At 45.8% G+C, this 20,759-nt stretch overlaps 1 protein-coding gene across 11 annotated transcripts in view; it reads left to right on the forward strand.

Moving 5' to 3' along the window:
* Positions 1-20,759, forward strand: part of PDE3A (phosphodiesterase 3A) — a 454,279-nt gene that overhangs the window by 133,529 nt on the left and 299,991 nt on the right. The window contains exon 2 of one of the 11 annotated variants that reach the window (XM_068278008.1): positions 10,341-10,419. The exons of 9 other annotated variants lie outside the window; for them this stretch is intronic. The gene's annotated coding sequence lies outside the window, so the exon portion shown is untranslated. Of the gene's footprint in view, positions 1-10,340; positions 10,420-15,014; positions 15,063-20,759 lie in introns of those variants that run through there. One more of the 11 variants, XM_068278013.1, reaches the window with a different exon arrangement.

Raw genomic sequence — 20,759 nt, forward strand, 5'->3', positions numbered from 1 at the left:
TTATGTGCATTTACTGGTGAAAAGCTGTCTCTTATTATGTGTATTTACTGGTGAAAAGCTGTCTCTTATTATGTGCATTTACTGGTGAAAAGCTGTCTCTTATTATGTGTATTTACTGGTGAAAAGCTGTCTCTTATTACATGCATTTACTGGTGAAAAGCTGTCTCTCATTACATGCATTTACTGGTGAAAAGCTGTCTCTCATTACGTGCATTTACTGGTGAAAGGCTGTCTGTCATTACATGCATTTACTGGTGAAAGGCTGTCTCTTATGTGCATTTACTGGTGAAAGCCTGTCTCTTATGTGCAATTACTGGTGAAACGCTGTCTCTTATGTACATTTAGTGGGGAAATGCTGTCTCTCATGTGCATTTACTTGCCATGCCCACTTTTGTCGCCGCGGCGCGCAAAGTTTCCTCGAACATGTTGCCCCCTACCCATTTGACTGCCGCCTCATATGTGCCAGTCTAGAACCGGCCCTGTACCCCTGCCTACATATACCCCTGGCTACCTGTTCTGGAGACATCTCTCCCCCTGGCTACCTGTTCTGGGGACATCTATACCCCTGGCCACCTATTCTGGGGACACCTATAGACCTGGGGCTACCTGTTTTTGGGGAACCACTGCTGTCAGATTAAATGTATTTTGGCGAACTGCTGCCAGATTATGTGTATGTTGGGGGAATCGCTGCTGCCAGATTACATCTATTTTTTGGGAACCACTGCCATATTATCTGTATTTTGGAAGAACCTCTGCCAGATTACGTGGATTTTTGGTGAAATGCTGTAAAATTACATGTATTTTGGGGGAAGGGGGGGAAACACTATGGCAGAGCTCAAACTTCCCTGGCAGACCTTTTACAGCAATACTAAAATGATGTATATTTGGCCCCACCCACGACCATGCCCACATTATGTTGCGTGACCACGCCCATTTTTTGTCGATTTTGTCACAAAAAATTCTTTGTCAGTAAATTTTTAGGTATTTGTCAGTAAAAAATAACGTGAAAGGTTGGCAACACTGGTATGTTGTGGCTCTGTAATATGTGTAAGCTTTAAGTTCACAGCAGTTCTGGATGTGTAGCCTGGCTTTCTGGGGCATGAAGAGATGATTTGCATATTTAGTGGTGATGCATTGTGGGAAACCATAGTTGCTCACTTAAAACTGAATTATCGCAAATACCTTCTGGTTTAAAAAGGCAAATTACACTCAACATGAAATAGGACCCAGCCAAATGCAGTTGGTCTCTACTTTCTGTTGTTGTTCTAAGGCCGTCATCCTCTCTGGGCTTGGCTTCCCTCAATCTCCGGATGCGGAGCTGACAATCTAATCCTATCGCCCGCCCAGTTAGACATCAGCTGGCCACATATACAGTAGATAGACTTTGGTGTGCTCAACCTGTTAGACCGTTGATGGACAAATGCCTATTTTCAACCCAACCAGCCATGTAACTATGAATCCTAAGCAACTACTTTTAAAACCTGTTGAGAAACTGATCGATCGCTCATAGAGTTATAGTTCAGTTTTGCATACATGGCCGGATTTTAGGCAAGGCCACAAAGGCAATGGCCTACGGCACCAGGAAAGCAAGGGGCGGGCTGTGGGCAGCAGGGTGGCAGTAACAGGCTGCCGAGCATTCGTCCTGCTACACAGACTTTGCACGTAGCGGTGGGAGGCAACCAACAGCTGGATCTGTCACTGTTGGGGAATGAAGGGGCAGCGAACAGACACTTACAAGGGGATATTTATCAAGAGTGTCTGAGACAAAATATTAATAGGTTTTTAGAAATCCATGCAGAATTGCCTCAGACATCCTAAGAAATCACTAAATAGTGCAGATTCCTTCTTAATTTTTTAGGAATAGGAGGAAGGTCTCTCAGGCAGTGCAGTGTGTGAGGGAAATTGCTGTTGCCGAGGTAACCAATACATGTGCTGTATTGCATCAATGCCCAGCACTGGAAGGGTTAAGCACAGAACAGCTTCACAGGATTCAGCAGGGGGAGGAGCACTTCACAAATCACACCTAGCCTGCACTACTGCAGTTTCTGAAGAACTGCTATTAAGCACTTCTTAATCTGTGGCAGTTTAGGAATGGATTTGCACTTTTCTTAACTGTAGTGCAGCTCTAGAAATCCACGCTAAACTGCCGCTATTACATAGGATTTGAGAAGTTTCTTATTATCATGCAGAACAGTTGCTCTGCTCCTTAGAACAGTTTAAGAAGATAAAAACTGTCGGTAATGCTTTGATAAATCTGGCCCACTGTGATCTCTGAACTGCCTGCCGCTCTCTGAATGTGCTGCTCTCCAAGGAGCTTACAATCTAATACTTGCCATCATGTCACTAACTGTCCTCAGAGAAGCCTTTAATGCCGTGTTGGTGGGCAGTTAAGGATGCTGTTGATCTGGGGGCAGCTGGTGATTGTGGGCCTTGGGCAGTAAAAAGTACAAATCCGGCCCTGTTTGCGTAGATGCAGCTATTTCTTGTAGCAGTGGTTTCTGTGCTTGGCCCGGGTGGCCTGGGCGGATAGGAGGTGCATCTCTTGGAGGATCTGGCGACCGGTTCTCCAGGCTGCTGGCAGATATCACAGTCACTCGTTGTTGGTAGGGTGAGATCACCATGGCTGGCGTCACTTGTGAACCTGTCGTGCCCCGGGGCATCCCTGTTCTGTGTCAGTGGCACGTGTCACCGGCGTCACCTCCTCCTCCCTGTTAGACACTGCGCGGAAATTTCCAGCCATCACAAGGAATAGAAGCTGCCTGTTCATTCCGCACTGCACAGTGTTACTTAAGGCCAGGGACCCCCCCCCCAGACAGGGTGTTTGCTGTAAATTGTGTTTAGCATAAACAACTTTATTGTAACACTTAGTGACGCCTGTATACACAGTTTGCAGAATAATAACCTGAAGGGGAAGATTTTTAAAGATCCAGCGCCCTGAAACTCGTTCGGATCTCTGAGATTTAATTCTGCTTCACGCTAAGGCGGAGTGGCACCATATAGTATAGTATGGCTATGCTGAACCGCACCAGTGGTGAGTAGCCATCCTGCTGTTCCTATTGCACCTGGAAGGAGATGTATGCTATTCTGTGGTAAAGCATCTGCTCTCTGATTAAGTCATGGAGGTCAGTATCAAACCTCCCAACTTTTTGAGATGAGAAAGAGGGACAATTAAGCCACGCCTCTGCCACACCCCTGATCACACCCTCGACACACACCCCTAGTCATGAATACCATAAATATTTCATAAGAAGAATATGTTGTTTTGTAAACCACACTGGTCCTTTCTATCCTGGTTAATTTTCCTTCATATTAACATTTGAAAATTAGTAATATATCCATTTAAAGTTGGGAATAAAGTTTGGAGTCAATCATACACATTTTTTAGTAGAAAAATCTATGTATTTACATAGAAAGCGGGACAAGGAGCTACACCTGCTCTGACATGTGTGCGCTATCTTGTGCATGAGTGTTTATGTAGTGTTTAAATAAAGATCTGACTTTTTATACCTAGACACAGTGAAGCGGGGTTTCCGTACGATACATCTTGGGCACACCATCAACCAAACCCCCAGTCATCACATGCAGACTGGGTGTATACTCCACCACCTCATAGCCTGGGTGGCATACATGTAATTAAGGCGCAGGGAAATTTGGGCACGTGATGAAGCTGAAAACCCGGCAAAAGTCCTGTGGCGTTATTTACTATTCTACCTCCAAGGCGCCGTACAGTGGGGGTACGATGCCATTAGGTTTCCAGCTATTGCTGGAAGCCAAATTGCTCTGTTTTTGGGAGCTGACTTTTGAAGCCCGAACTCACCGCCATTGCCCCTGTTGTGCCGTCCCTCACCCACTGGTCACCTGAACCCCAATCATCCAGGCACGCTCATCAACCTCAGGTTTGGACTTTATGTACATGCTGAATATGTTTATGTAAAAACTGTGGCGTTATTGCAGAATAAAGCAGTCACAGGAGACAGTGCCTAGGCTACCTTCTTGTACAGACGTCGGACAGTGTTTTCCAGCAATATATACCGGATGCATGCCACCTTGCTTGAACCAGAAGCCACTTGTGCTCTCACAAAAGGATGGAACACATTTGAATGTTTTGCTATAAAGGAGCTACTAAAGCTTTCAGCCCCGATGCCGAATGCCGGGAATTTAACTCTTTGCGTAGATAACTGTCTTTTGATGGCACCCAAATTACAGTGAGCACCGCTATAGCCGTAATTCACATTATGGCCTATGGTGGCACCAGTGGCACCCATATTTCCAGCGCTGTTTGTGCGTAACTTGTCCTGGGTGTACGTACAGCCCCCTCACACTGTGGGCTCACATACAGTCAAATCACCCGCACCCTGTTTCTACATACAATAGCCAATCACCCAGTGTGTATCGGCAATCACACAGCTCCATGGGTTTATGATCAATGACTCCTCACTGTGTGTGTGTAACTACAATGATACCACACACTTGGTTATACACAATCACCACCCTCCCTGTGCTTACCGTATTTTTTGGACTATAAGACGCTCCTGACCATAAGACACCCCTAGGTTTAGAGGACAAAAACCAAGGGGAAAAATATATACACTAAACCTGGTGCATCCATTGTGAAGGGGCATCTTATGGATTATGCCCCCTTGTACCTCTTGTGTCTCACTGTGTCCTCTGTCCCCGTTGTGTCAGTTGTCAGAACAGAATCAGCCACCAGGCAACCTAGGCAAGTGCCTAGGGCCTAGTGGTTATCAAGGGGTCCACCAGCCACCTTCTCTGACCTCCCTCCATTTCAGCTTATTAAAAAGACCACAAGAGGCCCCCAAATCAACTTCTTTGCCCAGGACCCCATTACATCTTTATCCATCTCTGCCAGTTGTACAGACAATCGCCCCACCCCTTGGACATATACATTGACTCCTTACCCTGGCTTACACAAGCCCCACACCCTACATGCACGGACAGCCACACAGCATCCTGGGGGAACACACAGTCACCTCCCACCCTGGGCTTTCATATGATCGCCCTGCACCCGGGACGTACATGTAATCGCTCCTGAGCTCTCTGTTCTCCCTCCTGACGTATAGATTTGTTTAATATAAGAGAGGAGTGCTACATAAATAGTTAGATCTTTCCATCAGTGGCTGAGTGCTGTGTGCTTCCTTCCCGCCACATTACAAAGAGAATCTGTGGTGTTTATTTACATCAGATGAGACATTCCCGGGGCTGATGTCAAGTGACAGTGGACAGATTACCATAGCCCTTGCCACCCTTCTCTGAGTGTTGCCAGAAGATTCGTGCATTCCCAGGGAAACAAGCCTGAGGCAGAGATTTATATACAGACAGTGGTGTAGCTACAGAGCTATGGGCCAAGGGGCAAATGTTACATTTTATACTGGGATGGTCTAGCTAGCGACTATAATAGGAAGTTTTACTTGCTGCTAGTGCATAGCTCCCAACTGTCCCTCCCCCTTCTTAGGGAACCCTGTCCCTCTTTCTCCATCATTTGTCCCGCTTTCAGGACTCATGTACAAATCTGTGTAAGTATATGTATTTTTCTCCTAAAAAAAAATGTGTTTAATTGACTCTAAACTTTATTCCCATTCTTTAAATTGATCTAGTTCTTATTTTCAAATGTTCATATGAAGGAAAATAAACTAGGAAAAGGACCATTATTGTTTGAATTATAAACCATCATATTTTTCTTATGAAATCTTTATGGTATGCATGGCTAGGGGTGTGTAGGGGGCGTGGCTTAAGTGTCCCTCTTTCTTACCTCAAAAAGTTGGGAGATATGCTTGTACTTGTAATCCCCCGCCCTTTCCGCTGTAAAAGTGATGGAATTTTGTTCACAGCTGGTCATTCGTCTCTCTCTTCTACGATCACGCCCTCTTTCTGAGGTCCTGCAACCACGCCTTCCGGCTGAGGAGGTCTTGCGACCACGCCTCCTGGCTGAGGAGGTCCTGCGACCACGCCTCCTGGCTGAGGAGGTCCTGCGACCACGCCTTCCGGCTGAGGAGGTCCTGCGACCACGCCTCCTGGCTGAGGAGGTCCTGCGACCACGGCTCCTGGCTGAGGAGGTCCTGCGACCACGCCTTCCGGCTGAGTAGGTCCTGCGACAACGCCTCCTGGCTGAGGAGGTCCTGCGACCACGCCTCCTGGCTGAGGAGGTCCTGCGACCACGCCTTCCGGCTGAGGAGGTCCTACGACCACGCCTGCTGGCTGAGGAGGTCCTGCGACCAAGCCTCCTGGATAAGGAAAATTGAAATAATCTCAAAAAATTATTATTTTTGATCTGTTGATTTGACTTCCAAGCATTTTTAAGTCACTGCTATGTGCTGTACCGGATTTACCTTAAGGCACTGTATGCACGTGCCTACAGGCACCTGATGATGTAAAGGTGGCTCACTCACCTCCCCCAGCTTTCCTAAACTGAGTCCCGAGTGGAGTGTAAATGAGAGGTTACTCACCCTGCTCTTGCTATTCCACTGAGGAGATCTCCCTTCAGTCGGAGGCACCTTTAACTACTTTTATACTGAGGGTACCTCTGGCTACCTAATGCTCAGAGACACGGACACCTGTAGTTATGACGGGCAAGGGAAGTAAGGGAGAAGTGCAGAGCCGGTGCTTTTATTGAGGCAAAGGGGTCAACTGCCCCAGGGCCCCGACCATTGCACGGGCCCCGTACCGCCGAACCCTGCCAGATCTGCTCCCCTGACTGCTCCCCATAGCTGCCCTGATCGTTAGGACTGACCTGATTGCAATACTACTCCCAGCAGCCTGCCGCGCATCTTTGCCCCACACCAGCCGAATCCCCCAAGATCATGCCACCCGTACAACTACTTGTGCAGCCAAGGAAACCTACTCCCCACCCCTGGTTAGCTTCCTTCTGTGCACGGAGTCCCCGAGGCCCCTGCGTGGCTTGTAGCTAAATTTGTATATTGTATTTGACTTGTCCGAGCAGCACCGAGACATGTTAAATAGAATACAGCCAAAAGCCAAGCAGGGGCATCGGGGAATCCATGCACAGAAGGAAGCTAACCAGGGGGTGGGAAGTAGGCTTCCCCGGGCCGAGGCTGCACATGTAGTTTTATGGGCGGCATGATCTGGGGGGATTCGGCTGGTGTCTGCATGGAGCAAAGATGATCGGTAGGCTGGCAGCGAGGAGTATTGCGATCAGGTCAGTGTGGGGGCTTGTTTATGGTCTGGGGGGGGGGGTCGAGGTGACAACGTTGCCTAGAGGCTTATTTTCGGGGGGGGGGGGGGGGAGGGGGGGCAGGGAGTCTGCGTTATTGGAGGCAAGGGGGCCCCCAACTTAAGTTTGCCCAAGGGCCCCAGTGTCCCTTGAACCGGCCCTGGAGAAGTGACAGCTGGGACAGCCAGCACACTTACGGTGCTGTTCTGCAGGGGTTTGCAGGTTAATGGAGGGCGAAGTCTAGGGTGCCTATAGGCTCCTCTGATGTAAATCCCGTCCTGGCTATGTGTTAAAGATCACATAAGTCCATAGTTAACAATGAGGATTAGTAAAATGGACCAAAAATAATTGAGAAAACCTTTAGACAGGGTGGACTACGCTTGAGTCTTGTACACACACTAGGTGAAACAAGACCATTTGGAGCTGTCTTGGCCAAGAATCTAGCATGTATACAGGTGACCCCTAAGGTCACTTAACCACTTCAGGACCACAGGCATAAGCTTATGAGATCCGATCGCTCTGTGAGCCTCCCTTAGGGGACAGCCGAGTGACACGGCTGTCCCTAGTACAGCGCTGCCATAGATCGCATCGCTGTACAATAACAGTCTCCTAGCATCGATTGCCGATGGTAAACAGATGACTCGAGAGGGGATGCGCACAATCGCCTGCAAAACCCCGCCCCAGCACTTGACGTTAGGCGGTGCAGGGGCTGCCACCTTCCCGGCCCCTATCGGCGTTAGGCAGTCCGGAAGGGGATAAGAATAATTTTATTAAGTGTTAATGTAACGCTCTGTGTTAGAGCTGCAAGGATCGGTGGGTGTCAGCTGCAATAACTCACCCGCTCACCTGTAAACTATTAGAGGTCTGAAACTCTGCCCCATCCATTGGCAAAACTGCTGTGACGTTCTTTTTTTCTACAGTGCTCTGAACTCAGTGACCACCCCCACCTTTGTCATCTTAGACTGCCAGGGCTAATAGACGGATGCCGAGCCAGTGGCGGGTTGTGGCAATGCCGCTGCATGGTGCAACGCCCCTTCATCCCTCCTCCCATCTCCATAGAAACAGTGCATGCCTCTCGGGTATACCTGAGCGACATGTCTGTATAATGCATGTTGCCCGCAGTGTTGCCCTAAGGATCAAGTGCAAACCTTATTAGGGCCATTAATAGGTGTGCATGACCACCCCTTTTCAGCCTCTATAATGTTGTAATTTCCATTTGGGTTTTGATTGAAGAGATCTCTTTGCATTTCCGGTCCTGTTTTCATGGTTAGGAATGATAAATGAGATGCAAATATTTTCGAGTTCATGCAGGATTATGTAAATTTTATGCAAGTATATGCAGCTTGAAAATGGACCAATCAATTTAAGCCTGGTTGGGACTTGATTGGTTCATTTTCAAACTGCATATATTTGCATAAAAATGTACATAATCCTGCATAATCCTTGCATAATTTGCATATTATTGATCATCCCTATTCATGGTCACTGTCCAACCATGAACAGGATGTGAGGTGTGCCATCTGTGATAACGAAATAGACAGTAAGGGCTGGAACCCACAGGAGCGCTTTTGGCAGCGTTTTGGCAGCACTGCGATACGCTAGCAGTTTGCCAAAACGCTGGGCTAATGTTAATGGATGGGGCAACTTCCACAGGAGCGTTTGCGTTTCCCAGAAACGCAAACGCAGGACCTGCAGCATTTTGGGAGCGTTAGCGCTTCAATGTAAAGTATTGAAACGGTAGCAGAAACGCTCAGCAAAACCTAAACTGAGCGGTTTTGCTAGCGTTTTGCGGTTAAGCACACTGTAACAAAATGAAAAATAATTCACAGGACCAATCAGGATAAAAACGCAAAACGCAAAACGCTAGGCACCCGCTGGGGAAAAAAATACAATGTTGCAAAACACGACCAAAAACGCGCATGAATCCGCTTGCAAACCGCTCAGACAAAACGCTAGCGGTTGCGTTTTGCGTTTGCGGTTTTCAGTGGGTTCCAGGCCTAACAGCGCTTTTTTCTTTAGGCCTGGTTCACGCCAAGAGCCCTTCTGAGGGCTTTTCAAAGATTAGATTAGATTATGTTTGAGGTTGATACTGCTGTCTATTTTTTTCACTTCCTTTCTTACGGATGAGGTCACTGAACACAGGAAGTGGCAGCATATTTCCACAATAAAGACACACAGTGGTGGATGTCTGGAAGTGGCGTGGTGAATTATCCTAACAATTCCCTATGTTGTACAGCAGCCAGGTCACTCTTTCATTTTTAGTCTCCAGGTCAGCAGTCTCAGCTTCTGGAATTTTTCAGTGTTGCTTGCTACATCAGTACAGTAGAGCAAGATACTGTTTTTTTCTTATAAAGTATGCCTTTCAAACCAGCAGGTGGCACTGTAAACAAAAATCTCAGGAAAAATCTGTGGCGTAGTGGTTAGCACTCTTGCCTTGCATTGCTGGGTCTCTAGTTTGAATCCAAGCCAGGCACTATCTGCAAGGAGTTTGTATGTTCTCCCCGTGTCTGTGTGGGTTTTCTCCAGGCACTCCGGTTTCCCCCCACACCTCAAAAGCATACAGATAAGTTAATTGGCTTTCCCCCTGAATTGGCCTTAGACTAAAATACATACACTAAACAATATAGACACATGAAGACACATGACTATACATATATAAACGTATGACTATTACTAGGGATTAGATTGTGAGACCCTATGAGGGACACTTAAGGTGCGTACACACATGCGACTATAGTCGTTTGTAACGATCGTTCCCCGATCTTTACCAACGACGATCGTTACAAAAAACGAACCACCGACTATTAAAGTGGACCCAAATTAAAAATACAAGATTTCAGAAATAAAATCTATTTTCTAAATTATAATAATAAATAGCACCCTTTTTTCAGCTGCATGATGACAAATATAAAATATTTTACATTTATTGGAGTAACCCCTCCATTCCTTTCAAATTGCCGGGATTTTTCCGGCAAACTGGTGGAGTAGATGGTGTCTAGCAATGGAGGAATTGCTAATGGCTGCCCCCAGTATAACCCTAGATATAAAAAGAGAAGGGTGAAAAGCATGCACTGAAATGATCATAGGTTTGAAGGAGTGTTTATTTATATGGGCTTGTTTCTTTACATGTACGTATGGGATATCATTGAAGAACAAAGGAGGCGGGAGAAGTTATACTGGCTGGGCCGCATACGCTATACGCCAACTGTTGCAATTGGCATCGGAATTTGGTGAGCATAATGGTTGTCCCCTAAAGGGAGTTCAACTGATGACCTGTTGAAGATATATTGATCTGGCTGGATATAGACATTGTGGATTGGGACTTTGATACGAGGACTGTAAAAACTGTTTATGTTAACATTACACTGTCTGTGGGAATTGGGATCCAATTGTAGTGGATGTGGAGGTGGTTAGGATTTGTGTTTAGTATGGTGAAGGCCCCAACATTGGAATATTAGGACCCTGGTTGATGCTGTCAGCACCTTGAGAGAGATCTGTCGAGCGCTCATATCCTTTTACTATAGAAGAATTTACTCGTCTTTCAGCTCACCCTGTGCCCAATTCACCAGTGCTGAAAGTTAAATAGATGCTGCAGGAGGACATGAAGGCACAGCGGTATACCACCCTGGAAGCAGCCTGTTGCTTCCAGATTCCTTTTGAAATGACTATAAAAAATAAGGAAAAATAGGGCTCAAAACGCAGCGTTTGTTCAAACGATAGTAAATGGCAGTAAACGACAATACCAGTGCTGCCTGGTCATTTCAATGGGAGTGCTTAAACAAGGGGCACCAAGGCCGACGTTTACTGCCTGGCAAGCCTCCGTGTGAACTGAGCCTTTCCGTCTGCGTTTTTTCATGTTTTTCCACATTAGTGATTCTGCGTTTTTACATTCGATTTTTTTTCTTTTTTTTCCTGTTTGCGTTTTTATGTACATTTTTGCATTCCCATGCATCTATGCACGCCAAAGAAGTTGATTTACATGAAGTTGTAGTCGAAAGCTATTACCATATCTGCTGTGGGAAAAAGCGTACATTGTTGGCCGCTTTTCTCTGCACAAAATTCGGATGCGAGAATTTGCACAACAACGCATGTTAAATGGGATGCCACCGACTTGCATTTGATCTGTGGCGAATGCCAATTCGCAAAAAACGGAAAACGGAATTCTGTCATGTGTGAAAGGGAAAGTCTAAATGAAAAATGTCAGAGCTCCCATCTCCCGAGAATCCATTAAGCCATACTCTATTGTTTCGCAGCCATCACAAGTTTTTGTTCAAGTGTGAGGGCCTGTTTCCACTACACGCAGATTCTGCATGCAGAAAACTGACTCCAATGAATGCCTATGGGGAATCTGCATCAGAAAAATCGCGTTCAGTGGAAACAGGCCTATAGACATTCATTGGAGTCAGGTTTCTGCATGCAGAATCTGCGTGTAGTGGAAACAGGCCCTGAGGCCTGGAACCCACTGAAATCCGCAAACGCAAAACGCAACCGCTAGCGTTTTGTCTTAGCGGTTTGCAAGCGGATTCATGCGCGTTTTCGGTCGCGTTTTGCAACAGTGTATTTTTTTGCTCAGCGGTTGTGTAGCGTTTTGCGTTTCGCGTTTTTATCCTGATTGGTCCTGTGAATTATTTTTAATTTTGTTACAGTGTGCTGAACCGCAAAATGCTAGCAAAACCGCTCAGTTTAGGTTTTGCTGAGCGTTTCTGCTAGCGTTTCAATACTTTACATTGAAGCGCTAACGCTCCCAAAATGCTGCAGGTCCTGCGTTTGCGTTTCTGGGAAACGCAAACGCTCCTGTGGAAGTTGCCTCATCCATGAACATCAGCTGAGCATTTTGGCAAACGCTAGTGTATCGCAGCGCTGCCAAAATGCTCAAAAAAACGCTCTTGTGGGTTCCAGCCCTGAGAGTTCCTTCTGGTGGTGACCAGTCCCCTTTCTACCTGCTATTACAATGGTGGAGGACGTCAGTGCTCTCCTCGTTAAACAGACAATTAGTTAGTCATGTCAGGCAGATAAGGGCGCCGGGGAGAGCAGTGTTTGCAGAGCGGAGCTACGGCTGGCTCTGAGTGATAACATCAGGATCAGTCAGGTGATTGCGCTCCTCTTCCTGGGAAGAGCTATCTTCCTCTCCAGGTAACGCTGAACAGCCCAACTTTATTAACTTTTTCTCATCATTCCTCCTGTCTGCTGCTCAATATTAAAGGGAACCTGAACTGATAAGGATATGGAGGCTGCCATGTTTATTTCCTTGTGAACAATACCAGTTGCCTGGCTGTTCTGCTGATCTTTCTAGCAGCATCAGTAGTGTCTAAAACAAGCATGCAGCTAACTTCAGTAAAGGTGCTCATACATCTAGCGATGTATGAGCAGATTGTCCATGAGACAGATTTCTCTGATCGAATCTGATTGGAGAGAGATCTGTTGGCTGTCCGTATACCGCAAGCTGAATCCCTATAGAGACCCGAGGTGACATGTGACATGATGAGATAGACATGGGTATGTACAGTGCCTAGCACACAAATAACTATGCTGTGTTCCTTTTTTTCTTTCTCTGCCTGAAAGAGTTAAATATCAGGTATAAAAGTGTCTGACTCAGTCCTGACTCAGACAGGAAGTGACTACAGTGTGACCCTCACTGATAAGAAATTCCAACTATAAAACACTATCTTAGCAGAAAATGGCTTCCTGAGAGCAGGAAAGAGATAAAAAGGGTCAATAGTTCATAGATTTTATCTCTGGCATACTTCAATGAATGTTTCATTGAACAAAAATAATAAAACAGTTACAACTTAAAAAGTAGAAAGAAACATAAAATTAGAAGAAACATAAAATAAAAGTAGAAGAAACATAAAATAAAACTGTGGAATATCTTAAAAAGCCATTTTTAGGAGATGGAAGATAGATACAATTGTTTATTTCATTAGTTTATTTTCGCCTCGGGTGTCCTTTAAGCATGAAATCTATCAAGAATCGGCCTAGCCCTGCTGCCTGTGTAGTTGCACTCCAATTGTAAGTGGCCCCCACGGTGCCTGTGCGGTGTAAAATCTCACCTGTCCCGCTGCCGTGACTTCCGGTCTCTGCCACGGTCACCCCCATGTCTGCCGTCACACATAGTGGCGCAGGTACCACTTAGCTTGTGTGTGACATCACACGGGTGACAGTGGAGGCAGGGCCGGGGGAATTAAAGATTTTGCAACCCATTATATATTGCAACTTACCATAGAGGACAGTGTATAACTGCGTAGGCGTGGCTTCTCTCTGATAACACGCCTGTAATTTTTTGCAACCACGGATCCCATTGAGCTAGAAGGGGGATTGTTCCCTCGGGGGGGGGGGGGGGGGGGGGGGGGCTTTATTAGTTGAGCTAGAAGGGGGATTATTCCCTCAAGAGGGGGTTATTAGTTGAGCAAGAGGGGAGGGTTCCGTGTGAGAATAGGGTTTGGTTGGGTTGCATTTTCTGATACAGATAGGTTGAAGTCAATGGTTAGGTTGCACTTTCTGATAGCTATACCTATAAATAAGTGCAACTGGTTGCAAAATCTGATAAAGTTGCCAAAAATTTTCATCACACTGGATTTCTGGAAAGGCCACAAAGGCCTGGGCATTGGGCGGCTGCAGCCCAATGGGACACCTGAATATCAAAGAGGGCTCACATATGAAAGAGGAGGGTGGAAATGGGGAGCAACGCATGAAACAGGGAAGCTGATGCCTGTTCGTGACCGAAAGAGACTACAGTACATGAAAATGATACACATGGAAGAGGGGGCTACACATGGAATGGGAGGGGCGCTGCTGCAAATGGAAGGGGGGGGGGGGGGGGGCACAACATACTCGGTCTAGGGGCACAAAAAGTATCAATCTGGCCTGGAGCAGAGGAGGCTGGGAGTCACGGCAGCGGGACAGGTGATTTTGCACTGCATGGGCACTGGGACATTTACAATTGTGGGCGATCAGGAAGACGGTATCTGTTGCGTTCGTCAGTCGTTGCAATATAGAATGCCATTATCACCACACACACAAACGACCACGTCAGACCGAGATGCTCCGGCATACTCAATCAATACATTTAATTGATTTTGGCCCAAAATTGAGCAGCTTAAAGTGAACTCGAGGTGAAAATAAACTGATGAGAAAAACAATTGTATTCTTCCTCCTACTCCTAAAAATGACTTATTTAGATAGCCTATGGTTTTATTTTAATTTAAAGCCAATGGGTACCGTTTTTAAAAACAAAAAGTCAGATACTCACCTAAGGAGAGGGAAGGCTCGGTCCTAATGAGCCTTCCCTCTCCTCTCCCGGTGCCCTTGGTGCTGCGCTGACTCCCCCGTTCGCGTCCGCCGCCGCAGGGACTTCGGAGGTCTTCGGGAGCACTCGGGCTTCCGAAGACGGGCCGCTCCATACTACGTACGCGTGAGCGCGTCATAGAGGGCGCTCGCGCATGCGTAGTATGGAGCGGCCACGTCCTCGGGAGCCCGAGTGCTCCCGAAGCCTTCCGAAAGCTCCCTTCGGCATGCGGAAGTGGCAGTATTTGACCGAACTGGTCGAATACTGCCACGGGGGATCCTGCGTGGGACCGGGCACCGGGAGAGGAGAGGGAAGGCTCAATAGGACCGAGCCTTCCCTCTCCTTAGGTGAGTATCTGACTTTTTGTTTTTAGAAACGGTAAACATTCACTTTAAACATTTAGAAAGCAGTTAAAATGTTTTGTTGTCGCTGCTCAGTGGCAGCCTATTAAGTGTCCCAGAGTTAAATGCAGGACCTACTGACTTTTTTTTTTTTTACCTCCTTTAGCCCTCAGAAGTTGTATTCTGCCAGGAAAGCTTTTATGGCTGTAATCTGCTTATCAGTGATGTCTACTATTTTCCTGACAAGGTACCAACAAGACAGAAGCTGTCACTTCCATACCTAGAAATTAACTCTCTCAGGCAGCAAAAGAAAACAAGTAAAACAGCCTGTTTATTAATATATTTTGCACTGTACATACACATGTTTATCTCATCATGTCACATATCGCCTCGGGTACACTTTAAAGAGGAACTCCAGTGAAAATAATGTAATAAAAAAAGTGCTTCTTTTGTACAATAATTATGTATAAATGGTTTAGTCAGTGTTGGCCCATTGTAAAGTCTTTCCTCTCTCCAGTTTACAATCTGGCATTTATCACATGGTGACATTTTTACTGCTGGCAGGTGATGTTACTGGAAGGAGATGCTGCTTGCCTTTTTAGCAGTTGGAAACAGCTGTTATTTCCCAGAATGCAACAAGGCTCCAACAGTGTGATGTCAGAACCATGGTCCTGACATCACACTGTGGGAGGGGTTTCACTACAATTTCAGCCATACAGACCCTCCTGATGATCCGTTTGTGAAAAGGAAAATATTTCTCATAGAAAAGGGGGTATCAACTGCTGATTGGGATGAAGTTCAATTCTTGAATACGGTTTCTCTTTAAGAACACCTGATCTGCACACCTATTCAGGGTGTATGGCTAATTATGGCGAATTATTAGTCCCCTTTCACACATGACAGAATTTGGGTGCTATTTGCGTTTCTGCGAATTGGCATTCGCTGCATATCTAATGCATTTCAATGGAATCGCGTTTGTTGTGCGTTGTGTTGTGATTTTTTTTGGGTACAAATCCTCTTCAGAAAAAAATTGGCCGGCATGTATGCGTTTTTCACAAGGAACGTCAATGTAAGTCAATGTAAACACAGCAAAATCGCATTTGTCACGTGAAAATTGCATCCGTGTTTGAGGTTAATTACATACATCCTCATGTAAAATTACTGTCATTGGTAGACACAGGAAAATCGGATTCTGAAAAATCGCATTAAAAACGCACAGCACACAAAAACACAAAATTGCAGAGGAAATAAAACAAAAGGACAAAACCAAAATACAGAGCAGTTCGCCAAATGCAGTCGTACAAACTGAAAACTGGTGGAAATCACAGGGATAATTATGAAGGCTGCCTTATGCTGGATACACACGTTGAGATTTCCCGTTCGATTCTCGGGATCGAATGGATCGAATCGATTATTTCCAACATGCTCGATTCGGATTTTGATTTTGATTCATTTCTGCCGTCGATTTGGCATACCTAACATGCAAATCGACGGCAGAAACGATCGCAATCCGAATCGAGCATGTTGGAAATAATCGATTCAATTCAATCCGTTCGGTCCCGAGAATCGAACGGGAAATCTCAACGTGTGTATCCAGCATAAGATGCAAGTCAGGCAAATGGTTTTGTCTAAAAGGAAATAAATATGCCCGTCTCCATATTCCTCTCACTTCAGGTGTCCTTTAAAGCGGGATTGTCAGCTACAAAATCAAATTCCATTTATACCCACTGCTCCGGGTTTATTAAGTAGTCTATATGCATGTCTGCATTGCAAGCATTTCAATATTATAATAAATGTGTCTGCTGTATTGAATCTTATCTCAGTCAGCCTGGCTCTATTCTGGTACATTGTCAATGAGAGGGAAGCTTGTTATCTTCCCTCCCACATTCCTGCTCCTCACTGATTCGCTGAGGGCAGTTCAGTGTGACATGAGGTTGAGAAGGGAAATACACCTCACCTCTCTGCAGAAGCTACTGAAATACGATCTATGCTGTGCTCACACGTGTTTACAAAGCAAGCCAGATATGCCGGTGCAGTTTCTAGGAGGAAAAAAAAGAGTTATGGAGGAAATTACATCAGTATTGGTTTCAGCCAGAGGTAGTAAAGATGGAAAATGCCTGAAGAGTTTTCTCTTTATTTGCTATATAAAATTCCCTGAAATTAAAACGTAGACAGTACAATATACACTGTATGTTACAACACATATGTTATGTAATTAGAACAAGTATTCATCTACTTGCGGGACTCCAGTATTTCAAGCCTGACTCACCCTAATGGGCTATTCCACTTCCTGAATTCAGAAGTAGGTTGCCCAGAGTCCCCCTGCACCAGTTTGTCCAATCTCACATCTTACGCCAGTCACACGTAGATACTTTCTTTTTAAAGGGTACATTTTTATGATGATCTGGTTTACTTGTCAAAAGTTTGGCCAAACAGCAGAAAATTGCAACAATAATCTCATCACGATCAGAACGAAAGTTGACGACAGGTCAATATATTTCCCAACGCTTTTACTATTAATCATCTTTATTGTCTACGTCAGCAACAGAGCTGTGCAAATGAATTCTTGTAGAGTGAAATCCCCTCTTAGGGACAAATAAAGACAATTCTGAGGCAAGTTTAATTAACTGTAGAAACAACACAGGGACTATTATTCAATTCACTCTTTCTCCTACTGTAAGTTTTCTCTTTGGAAATAATTTTTCATCTACTGTAAAATAAATTTCCAGCATTCTGCAATTGAAAAAGTACCACAAAGTAGGTGAAAAAGTCTGCCAAAATTATTTTCGTGCTTGCTGGTGGCTTAAAAAGCATTTTATTGAAGAGGTGTGAAAATGTCACCTTAGAGAAGACGTAGGGAAATCGAAAAACAACGTTGTAAAAAAAAGAAGGGAGAAGCGTCTGTGTGAACTGACCCTTAGGCCCGGTTCACACGGGCGTCCTTCAGCGGCAGGCAGTTCACGCTATTTCCAATAATGACGTGCAGACAGGTGCGTCGTTCACTATATGCGCTGCATTTTGTTAATTTGCGTCCTGGCTTTTTGTTGAAAAATGGTGGCGATTAGCCACTGAAAAACACAGCAATTGCAAAAACAATTGTAAATGATAACGAAGGTGTGTACCTTTGGTAAAAGAGCTGCTTCTATCCATTTTGAATGTAAGCAGTTCTATAAAAAAAAACAAAAACGACATTTGCAAAAACAACGGGGAACTGGCCCTTACTCGATTTTCACATTCGATCAACCTTTTCATTTGATTATTTTATCAAATCAGAGGAGAATGGAGTGTGTTCTGTTATGCTCGGTCAATGCAAATTGGCTGATATTTGCCCGATTCAACAAAATTTCTCGATCAAGTAGGGAGAGAATATTGGTTGATCGTAATGAAATCAGTTGAGGTTTACGTGATTTCCATCAACACACAATCGATTTCTGGTTTCAGCGCATGCATAATCACTGGGGCACAATTACGATGTGTTTGTTTGGTGAAGGGTGATCACCGGGATCTCGCTTGCAGTATGCACCGTAAGCCTCTAGTTGATTTACTATTGATCGTCCACACCAGGGCCGGCCTTAGGTTTCACAGCGCCCTGAGCGTAACCAGATTTTGGTCCCCCCCCCCCATTCATCCTCTGCGCGTATATATAGGCAGATCCTCCCTTTACTATATATAGGCAGATCTTTTTTGGTGTATATAGGAAGATCCCCCCCCCCCCTTTAATGTACATCGGCAAATCGCCCCCTTTTGCATAGTATGCAAGCAGCTCCCCCTTTAGCGTATATATAGGCAACCCCCCCCCAACCAGGAGGCAATTGGGGAATCTTACTTTTCTGCTTGTAGCTGGGGACTGAAGATGGCCTGGAGTCGGGAGCGACAAGCAGGTCTCTCTCTGATTAGTTTGCAGCGCAGACACCACCTGTGAGCGACGGGCGGCGCGCACGGCTCACACAGACTCAGCAACAGGCAGCAGCAGGTACCTGGAGTTTTCGCCCCAATCACCTCCAGCGGCACCAGGGGGCGGAGCTACCACTCGCAGCAGCCACAGACGAGCTCGCAGCCAGCAGGTAGAAATGCGGCCAGGGCCAGCTGAATGCACATCATGTGCGCCCCCCTGGAAGCCGGCGCCCTGAGCGACCGCTCCGGTTGCTCAAGTCAAAGGCGGGCCATGGTCCACACCGTCCCTTTCAAGGGCTGGATCACTGTTTTTGAGACAGCTGTTACAAAGAAATGTTTTTTCTTTAAGGGTTATTATGCTGTTGCTTATCTTTTATAGCAGAGAGGAAGTTCTAAGTTCAGGTTTTCTTTACAACATCTCACAGGAAGGAAGCCATGTACCTTATAAATGCAGCCCCCTACAGCATGCAGCCCAGAAGAGAGAAAATAAGTCAAATAGGGGAGCCGGCAAAACAGATTGCGAGTGGGGCTAAATAACAGGTGTCATTTTAAATACTTTACCCACTTGCCCTCCCCCAGCACGAGTATCTATGTCCCCTAGATACTCGTCTCTTGCTACCCCGCACTCCCGCTCACTCCCACGCTTCCTCGTCACCACCAATTAGTGGGGACATCAATTAACCACTTTAGGACCGCAGGCTTTACCACACTAGTGACCAGGCTTTTTTTTTTTTTTTTTTTTTTACAAATTAGGCCACTACAGCTTTAAGGCCTTGCTGCGGGACCGTACAACTCAGCACACAAGTGATTCGCGCCCCCCTTTTCTGCCCACCAACAGAGATTTCTGTTGGTGGGCTCTTATCCCTAACGGCATGTTTATTTATTCTTTTTTTTATTTATTTGTATTTTTTTTCTATAAATATTGCTATTTTTTTTTCTTTATACTTGGACCTCCCCCGCCAGCCAATCACCGCGATCGGCTGTCACAGGCATCCACCTAAGACAGCCGATCAACCCTGAGCCTCCCAGGAGGATAGCTGTGGCACACGGCTGTCCACAGTGCAGCGCTGCTGTAGATCGCAACGCTGTACCCTGTAAATAGACGTCGGTTTGGCCATCTAACAGTCTTTTAGCGGCGATTGCCGCTGGGAGATTGATGACGGAGCGGAGCGTCATTCAAGCAGAGATGCACGCATCGGCGGGTGTGATCTCCTGCAAAAGCCCGCCCCAGAACTTGACGCCAATTGGCGTTAAGTGGTCCTGCCGCTGTGTCCACACCAATTGATGTGGAGCAGTCGTAAGAAAGTTAATGAGAATACAGTTCCCGTTTATTAATCTAAGTCCCCCGTGTCAATGATTGCTGGCATCAGAGTTTCAGTGTAACTAAGTATCATGTCCACGCATTACTTCCTCTTCACGTACTAATGGTATGCTCAGGAAAATAATGCATGAGGTCATCTTGTGGCCAAATAGTAAAATTACACCTACATCATTCCCAACTGAGGAGCTGTGCACCCTGGTGCCACATGTAGTAAAGTGCAAAGTATACAATTACTTTTTTTATGGAGCTTCAGAGGCCACTTTAAAAGTTTCCAAAATTGATTGCATGCACAAGTATTGTGTAGTGGACCCTTTCACCAGCGATGAGGTCTCTCCTTATGGAATGGGTCCCTACTCTACTTATACCACTACTCTACTTATACCACTTAGCAAGCAAACAAGTATTGTGTAGTAGACCCTTTCACCAGCGATGAGGTCTCTCCTTATGGAATGGGTCCCTACTCTACTTATACCACTACTCTACATATACCAGTCAGCAAGCAAACATTTCATGCTCATGACCTGGGATTCACGCTGAGGCCTGTCAGGTTCTACCACTCTAGGGAACACATTCATGCTCCTAAATCAGTCTAAGGGCTCATACACATGCCCAACTATTGTCGGCTGTTGGGGATCAGGAGCTGATCCCCCTGGCGTCATCGCTGGGCCGGGCTGCACACACGCGTTGAAGCTGTGTAGCTGATGAGGCTCTGTGTTGCTATGCAATGGG

This window comes from Hyperolius riggenbachi, chromosome 3, assembly GCF_040937935.1.
Source record: "Hyperolius riggenbachi isolate aHypRig1 chromosome 3, aHypRig1.pri, whole genome shotgun sequence".
NCBI classification, from domain to species: Eukaryota; Metazoa; Chordata; class Amphibia; order Anura; family Hyperoliidae; genus Hyperolius; species Hyperolius riggenbachi.